This window comes from Chlorocebus sabaeus, chromosome 22, assembly GCF_047675955.1.
Source record: "Chlorocebus sabaeus isolate Y175 chromosome 22, mChlSab1.0.hap1, whole genome shotgun sequence".
Lineage (NCBI taxonomy): Eukaryota > Metazoa > Chordata > Mammalia > Primates > Cercopithecidae > Chlorocebus > Chlorocebus sabaeus.
The window spans coordinates 100,487,725-100,497,391 of NC_132925.1; the positions used below are offsets into that span (position 1 = coordinate 100,487,725).

At 41.3% G+C, this 9,667-nt stretch overlaps 1 long non-coding RNA gene across 1 annotated transcript; it reads left to right on the forward strand.

Moving 5' to 3' along the window:
- Window positions 1-317: 317 nt before the first annotated feature.
- Window positions 318-2,206, forward strand: LOC140709870 (uncharacterized). Its single transcript, XR_012090661.1, has 2 exons — window positions 318-1,192; window positions 1,887-2,206. It is a non-coding gene; the product is annotated as an uncharacterized lncRNA (long non-coding RNA).
- Window positions 2,207-9,667: the final 7,461 nt, after the last annotated feature.

The following is a 9,667-nucleotide window of genomic DNA, read 5'->3' on the forward strand; positions in this document are numbered from 1 at the left end:
ACACTTTTTTTTCCCTTTGATCTGCTTGCTCATCTCTCTGCTAATACGGTGCTGTCCTGAATATTTTCGTTTGAAAATCTTAGAAGTATGTTAGACAAGCCATCACTCTTTTTTTAGATGACTAAAAATCATTAGACATTTGTCATTTTCACTACGTAAGAAAAAGTAGTTTTTCTTGCCCAAAAACAACCTGAGTTGGGAATTTATGTGATTTCATAGGAATAACATCTGGAAGTGGTGATATAAATGTCATTTTAAAAAACAGGTGTCGCATTTCCTCTTATTCCTTTCTACCTTGATATTGTGCAATAGAAATTTTTAAAATTGTGGCAGTATTACCAAATATCAATTATTGGTTTTATTTACTACTCAGTTAAATCTAATGAGCCTACTCTGTCTTGGTGTAATCACATGGCATGGGCTCAACTCCTCAGTTAACAAGTGACAGCACGTGTAAAATATTGTCTACCAGGGAAACTCATTGAACACTTAGTGTTCAGACTATGTTTCGGTGTCTGGTTCCCTAAGCACCACTGCAGTGACACAAAATAATAGACGTTCAGCAGAAAAAGTTTTGGCAAATATAAGCCATTTAGATGCAGTGAGTCATTCTTATTACTTGGGTTGGTGGAATCCCTTTCAAAATGTAAGTTACTAATACAAACAAAGATGGAACTTTCTGAGCAGACTTTTTAAGAATAAGTAGTCTCAGGACTGATAATATTAACTCCCTTATGCACATCAGTTAGGACTTTATTATGACAGATACTAGAAATGTACAAAGTGAAGTTAAAAGGTAACTCCTAGCAGCACATCTTACTCCCTGGATTCTCTAATAAGATGGGAGTTTCTACTTTGCTGTTGCCTTTTTGAATAGTTCAATTCTAGCATTTGTACTGCTGTGTGGGAGGGAGTATGTGTGAACAGAGTAAGAGTTGTGACAATCAAGTCACAGAATAAATGCTTGAAATTTTAGAATCATGTAAACAGCTTATGGATTGAGTATAGATTCCCAGTGCTGTTAGTCCCACCCATCCTTCTATCCACATGTGTGGGATGTTCTAGGACTCCATGGCTTTTGAGGATGTGGCTGTGAACTTTACCCAGGAGGAATGGGCTTTGCTAGATTCTTCTCAGAAGATTCTCTGCAGAGAAGTGATGCAGGAAACCAGCAGGAACCTGGCTTCTGTGGGTGAGAATGACAACACATTTCACTTAATTACAGAACTATTTCCCTATCATCAGTGCTATTTGTGATTTGGAATGTGGCAAGGGAATGATTTGGTGAAGAAATCAGGCATGGGCACTCTGTACAATGAACATGAAATCTAGCAATGTTTCTATAGTTTGTAATAATTTGTGATAATTTTGTGGGTCTGTATTTTAGGAAACAAATGGAAAGGCCAGAATATTGAAGATCACTTTGAAAAATCTGGGAAAGAGATAAGATAATTTGCACTGAGAAGAGGAAATAAAGTCCTCTGAAGGAATCTTAGCTTGTCATGAACTTAAAAACAAGCGATCAAAACAAATAAGAGTCACTTGAAATTTATTTCTTTTTAGAAAAATTTCATCCAAAATGTAATGTGCTTCAGTGTAGCAGTCAGTGTTTGGAAAACAGTTTACTTGAAAATAGTACTACAAAATTGTGTACATGAATGTTACTAATTTGGTCATAGCCATGCAGGTGGTAGCTGTGTTTTCAGTAGTAACCCATTTACTTTCAAATAATTCAGTCATTGCAAAAAAAAAAAAAAAAAAAAGCATTTTCCTTGGTATTGGTAGCAGTGTAAGTCAAAGACCTATTAATAAGTAGAAAGTTATTAAACCAACCAATAATAATGTGCTTGTCATTTTTTTTTTTTTTTTTTTTTTTTTTTTTACAGAATTCATATGATACAGAGACTGTGTGAAAGCAAAGACGGTAGTCAGTATGGACAGTTGTCAGCCAAATTCCAATGCTTGATCTGAATGAGAACATTTCTCCTGGATTAAAACAATGTGAATGAAGTATTTGTGGAAAAGTCTTTGTACGTCATTCCCTCCTTAATAGGCACATCTTAGCTCACTCAGGATACAAACCATATGGAGAGAAGCAATATAAATGTGAACAGTGTGGGAAACTCTTCGTTTCTGTTCCAGGTGTTAGAAGACATATGATAATGCACAGTGGAAATCCAGTTATACATGTACGATATGTGGGAAAGCTTTTTATTTTCTCAATTCAATTGGAAGACATCAGAGAACTCACACAGGAGAAAAACTCAATAAATGTAAACAATGTGGTAAAGCGTTCACTGTTTCCGGTTCTTGTCTAATACATGAACGAACTCACACTAGAGAGAAACCCTACGAATGTAAGGAATGTAGAAAAACATTCAGATTTTCTTGTTCCTTTAAGACGTATGAAAGGACTCACACGGGAGAAAGATCCTATAAATGTACCAAATGTGATAAAGCCTTCAGCTGTTCCACTTCCGTTGGTTACTATGGAGGCATTCATACTAGAGAGAGACCCTATGAATGTAAACAATGTGGCAAAGCCTTTAGCCATTTGAGTTCCCTTTGTAACCATAGAAGTACTCATGCTGGAGAGAAAGCCTATGAATGTAAACAATGTGACCAAGCCTTCAGTCGCCTCAGTTCCCTTCACCTCCATGAAAGAATTCATACTGAAGAAAAACTCTACGAATGTCAGAGATGCGGTAAAGCCTACATTCGTTCCAGTCACCTTACTCGCCATGAAAGAAGTCATGATATAGAGGCTGGGTGTAGTGACTCAGCCTATAATCCCAGCAATTTGGGAGGCCAAGGAGTGTGTATTGCTTGAGCCCAGGAGTTTATAACCAGCCTGGATTAAAACAACGTGAAACAACCTGAGCATCATGGTGAAACCCTGTCTCTACAAAAAATAAAATAATGCCAGGCGCGGTGGCTTACGCCAGCTACTCAGGAGGCTGAGGCAGGAGAAGGGCGTGAACCCAGGAGGCGGAGCTTGCAGTGAGCCGAGATCGCACCACTGCACGCCAGCCTGGGCGACACAGCGAGACTCCGTCTCAAAACAAATAAGTAAATAAAAATAATTAGCTGGGAATGGTGGCACATTTCAGTGGTCTTAGTTCTTTTTCAAGGACACAAAAAGCAATGGGGGGTTGGGGGAAAGCCCTGTGCATGCAGATCACGAGGTCAGGAGATCGAGACCATCCTGGCCAACATGGTGAAACCTCGTCTCTACTAAAAATACAAAAATTAGCTGGGTGTGGTAGCATATGGTTGTAATCCCAGCTACTCAGGAGGCTGAGGCAGTAGAATCACTTGAACCCAGGAGGCGGAGGTTTCAGTGACCTGAGATTGTGCCACTGAACTCCAGCTTGCTGACAGAGTGAGACTCCATTTCTAAATAAATAAATCAATAAACAAACAAATAAATAAATAAAGCCCCTTGAATGTAAGAAACGTGGTAAAACATTTACTCTTTCCCATTCCCTCATAAACATGAAAGAGCTCACACTGCAGAGAAACCTTAAGAATGTAGGAAATGTGGTCAAGCCTTCAGATTTTCCTGTTTTTGAAGATTTGGGAGGACTCAGAGTGGAGAAAAGCCTTTTGAATTTAAATTTGTGGTAAGGCCTTCAGTTGTCTTAATTTCATTTGAAGACATCAGCTCAGTCCTGAGAAAAACCCTATGAATGTCCAGAATGTGGGAATGTTTCATTTCTCTCATACCCACTCAAGGACTTATGAAAATGCACACTGTAGCTGGCTGGACCTTGTAAATACAAGAACGTACACAGGATTAAGACTCTAATAGTTTAGAAACTGCAAGAATATTTTCAGTTTTCACATTTACTTGAAAAGTCATGTGAAAACTCCCATGGGAAAGAAGCTCTATAAGTGAAGCTTTTCTAATTTGGAAAGCCTGATGCAAATTAATTATCGTGCAGTGTTTGAAAAAAGTGTATGAAATGTTACACAAGTTACAAGTATATTGTTTTTATCAGTGGCTCATTCTTAAAGAGTCTTGAGTATGCATTTCACCTTGTTTTGCAGGGAAACCTTGAGGTGAGAGTTCTGTAAATGCTCTTTAAGCAGTAGTACTTGAGTTTCATAGAAAATGAGATTAAGTTTGTTGGTAGAATTTTTGTCTATTCATTTGATAATTTGCTGGATTCATGGTTGAATTTTGATGTTTTTCTAATATGTAGGTAAGTTCAATTTTTTTATTTCATTATTTTGTTTTTTGAGATGGAGTCTCACTCTGTTGCCCAGGCTGGAGTGCAGTAGTGCGATCTTGGCTCACTGCAACCTCCACCTCCTAGGTTTAAGCGATTCTCCTGCCTCAGCCTCCTGAGTACTTGAGACTACAAGCGCCCGCCACTACATCCAGCTAATTCTTTGTATTTTTAGTAGAGACAGGGTTTCGCCATGTTGGCTAGGCTGGTCTTGAACTCCTGACCTCATGATTTGCCTGCCTCGGCCTCCTAACGTGCTGGGATTACAGACATGAGCCACCGTGCCCGGCCAGGTAAGTTTCATTTGTATGTATTGCCCTGTGATTAATGGACCAGTGAATAATGATTGTGAATTGTTGAGATAGTCTTACTAGCCTCATTTGGTAAACTTTGATTATACCTTGTTCATTATACACATTCCACCTTTCTTTATTAAAGGAAAAATTACTCTTGATGTAAAGATGTTTCTTTTTTGCTAATACTGAGTTGGTATTAATTCCTAAGTACATAAAGTTTACCATAGAGTATCATCTCGTGAGTTCTTTACATCTGTTGCCCTTTATTATTTCTGTCTGTTATTTGGATCGTTCACTTTGAATGAAGGAGAGAGGACTGTCATAGGACGATACGTTGTAACCAATCTGAGGGAGGAAGCATTCAGTCTCTCAGTCACATATGATAACTTTGGGCTTTTCATTGATGTCTTTGGTATTGTAGCAGATCGTATTACACCATTAAGGTATGATAGTTTATATATTGTATTTTAGAGTATTACAGTCTTACCAGTCAGTGTCACATGATTCAGTTCCCTACCAACCAACAGACAAACCAATCACGTACTCCTGTAGGAACAAAGGAACATCCTCAGCCGGGCACAGTGACTCACGCCTGTAATCCCAGCACTTAGGGAGGTCAAGGCAGGCGGATCACGAAGTCAGGAGATGGAGACTATCCTGGCTAACACGGTGAAACCCCGTCTCTACTAAAACTACAAAAAATTAGCCGCGCGTGGTGGTGGGCGCCTGTAGTCCCAGCTTCTAGGGAGGCTGAGGCAGAGAATGGCGTGAACATGGGAGACGGACCTTGCAGTGAGCCGAGATCACACCACTGCACTCCAGCAAGGGTGATAGAGCGAGATTCTGTCTCAAAAAAAAGGAAAAAAAAAAGGAACATCTTCACTTTTTTAATGTGATACCAGTCCCTCCTCCCAAGTTAATCCCTGTTTGGGCCTGTGGGAGCTTACACCATCTTCCTATATGTAATTAATAACTGATGTCTGGCTTATCTGTTTAGTAATAGATATTATGTGTTTAACGGTGCTAGTAAACTTAGGGTGCTAATTCCTTCCTCACCAGTGGGGTGCATGAGACGCTATTGTAACAATTGGCAACGCAACACGAATGGAATGGACCAGACCTCATGCAGGACACCTGCTCAACTTGACCTACCTGCTGTCGGCTGATGGTTCCGTAACACATCAGCAGTCACCTGAGTCAGAACCGTGAGCTGACGATGGGCCTTCCCTTTGTTCTGCACAGTGTTTTGTGGTCTTCAAGTGTTGTCATCTTCTCCCACACTAAAATGCTCTCATCTCCTAGACATGAATGTTTAATTGCACCCCAGCATGACATTTGGCCTGTGCTTAACAGGCAGTTTTGAGGCCCTGGACTATTAATGCACAGAAGCACAGCACATAAGCTGACACTTAAGTCCTAATTAGCAAGAATCAAGCTGTATCTCTGTAGTCCCTGCATCTACTCTGGTCACCATCTCTGTATGCTTAGGGCAGCCATGTGAACATTATTAATTACTGTACACTCCAAGACAATAGTAATTATGTAGGCAGAAGTAGTGGCCTTGTTTGTTTCTTGTGCTGCTGCTCCCCTTGCCGCTGTCCCCTACACCCTCCTGATGAGGTGTACATCCATGGTGCCTCATGGTTCAAGAGAACTAGTAGATGGCTCACAAGAACACTCTGTCGCTACTGTCTGTGCCTCTGTCACAACAAATATCCTGATCCTTCAGTTTGAAGGGTGCAGGGCCATTTTCCTCCCTTTCTTACTGGTAGTTCTCAAGATAACTGTATGATATGCTGGGAAGGCAATATCCTGATAATCAGGTGACATTGGTCAGAACAGCCCCAGGCTCTGTTAGAGTCCCTGCTCGAAACAGAGTGGCCTTTAACGTTTGTGTCCAGCAAACCACATCGTGGGAGAAAACCCAAGGTGGGCTGCTTTCTGGGGTCCCTCAGTTGTAGTGCAAGTGAAGGGTTTACAGTCAAAACTCCATCCATCTGCTCTGGGTAGCCTTCCTGATCTTGTGGTAGCGGTTCATATTGAATCCTAGGCTTCTGTTGTCTTTTGTTTGCTATTTGTAAGTAATAAATTCACTTTATGGAATTTATGTATGAATGTGTTTGGTCTCATTGTACTCAGAAAAGTTGGTAGCCATTACACAGTGAACCCGCTTCGTAATTGGTGAAAACACCTATGGCCCCCTTGTGCCACAGCAAGGAGGTTAATTCAGCCAAACATAAACTTCATGTTCGTAAAACCCTGTAGCACAATTAGTACAATGTGGGAGGCCTTCAACAATGGTGATGCTGATTTAAAGAACTCTGAAGGAAGAAATTTACACAAATGGATTGGGTACACGGGAGTCCCTCCTAACTTAAAGCAAACCTTACTCCCCTCTGCCTAAAAAGAGTGGAGGGGGCAGGCACGGTGGCTCAGGCCTGTAATCCGAGCACTTTGGGAGGCCGAGGTGGGCAGATCACAAGATCAGGGGTTCAAGACCAGCCTGACCAACATGGGGAAGCCACATCTCTACTAAAAATACAAAAATTAACCAGGCGTGGTGGAAGGCACCTGTAATCCCAGCTATTTGGGAGGCTGAGGCAGGAGAATTGCTTGAACCTGGGAGGTGGAGGTTGAAGTGAGTCAAGACCATTCCACTGCACTCCAGTCTGGGTGAGAGGGCAACACTCTGTCTCAGGGGGAAAAAAAAAAGTGGATAAGAACTGAAACAGGTTTAAAATTTCACCTAATGGGAAATGAAAAGTTTACAAAAATAATATGTAAAATAAAATGCTAAATGAGTGCTCATTGAATTTTATGCCTCCACAAGGTAGGTTGTGAATTAACTTCTACATCTGTTGAAAGCCACCAAAGTCGGGAAGCCTCCGTGTCTGAAATTCACATGTGGCTCAAATAAACATTATACCTGGGGATACCCCAAAGTTTAAATATGGTATCCCCTATGATATTATGAGGAATTACTGTACATAAAACAGGTTGCCTTCCTTTAACTCTGTAAATAATATTATCTTGCCTAAATTCTCCAAAACGCATCACTCTGCAGTATCCTATAGTGGACATAGGTTTCCTGACCAATGAGCACTAAAAGTAAGTGTGTGCGACTCACCTATGTTCTTATCAAAATGGAAATCCCCGAATCCCACCAGTTAGAATAACATGACAGAATGTCAGGTTTTTGGAATATATAGGTTTTCTGTAAGGTTATTAGGTATTGATTCCATTTTTAAAGTAGATATCAATATACTTAGATTACCTATTTCTCCTATGTTTTAGTATTAACAGATTGTGTCTTTTAATTCATCCAGTTGGTCTAATTTACCAAGTTTGTGGGTTATGGAGATTGTAATACTCTTTATTATTTTATGATCCATGGGCTCTTTAATATAAAGGCCTCTTTTAATTCTTCTATTATTAGGTTGGTGCCAAAGTAATTGTGGTTTTGGACCGTGAATTTTAAATTTTTATAACTAGGCTGCAGCACATCTTTATTAATCAAAATAGTACCCATTACAATGGACTGGGCACAGTGACTTACGCCTGTAATCCCAGCACTTTGGGAGACTGAGTCGGTTGAATCAGGAGGTCAGGAGTTTGAGACCAGCCTGACCAACGTGGTGAAATCCCGTCTCTACTAAAATTACAAAAAGTAGCCTGTGTGGTGGCAAGTGCCTGTAATCCAGCTACTCAAGAAGCTGAGGTAGGAGAATCTCTTGAACCCAGGAGGCAGAGGTTGCAGTGAGCCAAGATTGCACCTTTGCACTCTGGCCTGGGCGACAGAGTGAGACTAGGTCTTAAAAAAAAAAAAAAGAAACCATTACATTGAACACATTTTTGCCAATGAGAAATAAACTTGTTTATTCCGTGCTTTCAGGGTTCAGTGAACTCTTGGAAAGCATTTTCTACATCCTGCTGGTTGTGTGAGTGTTTTCCCCGCAAAAAGTTGTCAAGATGCTTAAAGAAGGTAGTTGGTTGGCGAGAGTTCAGGTGAATATGGCAGATGAGACAAAACTTCATAACCCAGTTTATTTAACTTTTGAAGTGCTGGTTGTATGACATGTGGTCATGCGTTGTGGAGAACTGGGCCCTTCATGTTGACCAGTGCCAGCTCCAGGTGTTGCAGTTTTCCATGCATCTCATCGATTAACTTGGCATACTTCTCAGATGTAGTGATTTCGCCAGGATTCAAAAAGTATAGTGGATCAGAAGACCGGCAGCTGACCACCAAACAGTGACCATGACCTTTTTTTGGTACAAGTTTGACTTTGGGAAGTGGTTTGGAGCTTCTTCTCAGTCCAACCAGTGAGTTGGCTGTTGGATGAAATCCACTATTCGTGGCATGTCACAGTCTGATCAAGAAATGGTTCATTGTTGTTTCATAGAATAAGAGAAGATGACACTTCAAAAAGATTATTTTTAAAATGTTTGGTCAGGGCCGGGCGCGGTGGCTCAAGCCTGTAATCCCAGCACTTTGGGAGGCCGAGACAGGCGGATCACGAGGTCGGGAGATCAAGACCATCCTAGCTAACACGGTGAAACCCTGTCACTACTAAAAAATACATAAAACTAGCCGGGCGAGGTGGCGGGCGCCTGTAGTCCCAGCTACTCGGGAGGCTGAGGCAGGAGAATGGCGTGAACCCGGGAGGCGGAGCTTGCAGTGAGCCGAGATCCGGCCACTGCCCTCCAGCCTGGGGGACAGAGCGAGACTCCGTCTCAAAAAAAAAAAATAAATAAATAAATAAATAAATAAATAAATAAATAAAATGTTTGGTCAGCTTATGAGGCACCCACTTATCAAGATTTTTCAGCTTTCCAATTGGCTTCAAATGCCAGATGACCATAGAATGGTCTACATTCAGTTTTTCGCCAACTTCTCGTGTATCTGTAAGAGGATCGAATTCAGTGGTTGCTCTGAGTTGGTCGTTATCAACTTCTGGCCCAGAGCCTGGAGCTGAGGCTGCCATGACCACCCTGTTCTCTACCTTCTGTTGTGCTTGGGCCCAGAGCCTGGGGCTGTGGTTGCCATGACCCACCCTGTTCTCTTCCTTCTGGGGTCCCCAGGAAGCTTCCAGGACTGAATGATCCTCACAAAATACTGTGGCCAGGATGGGAGGGCTGGAG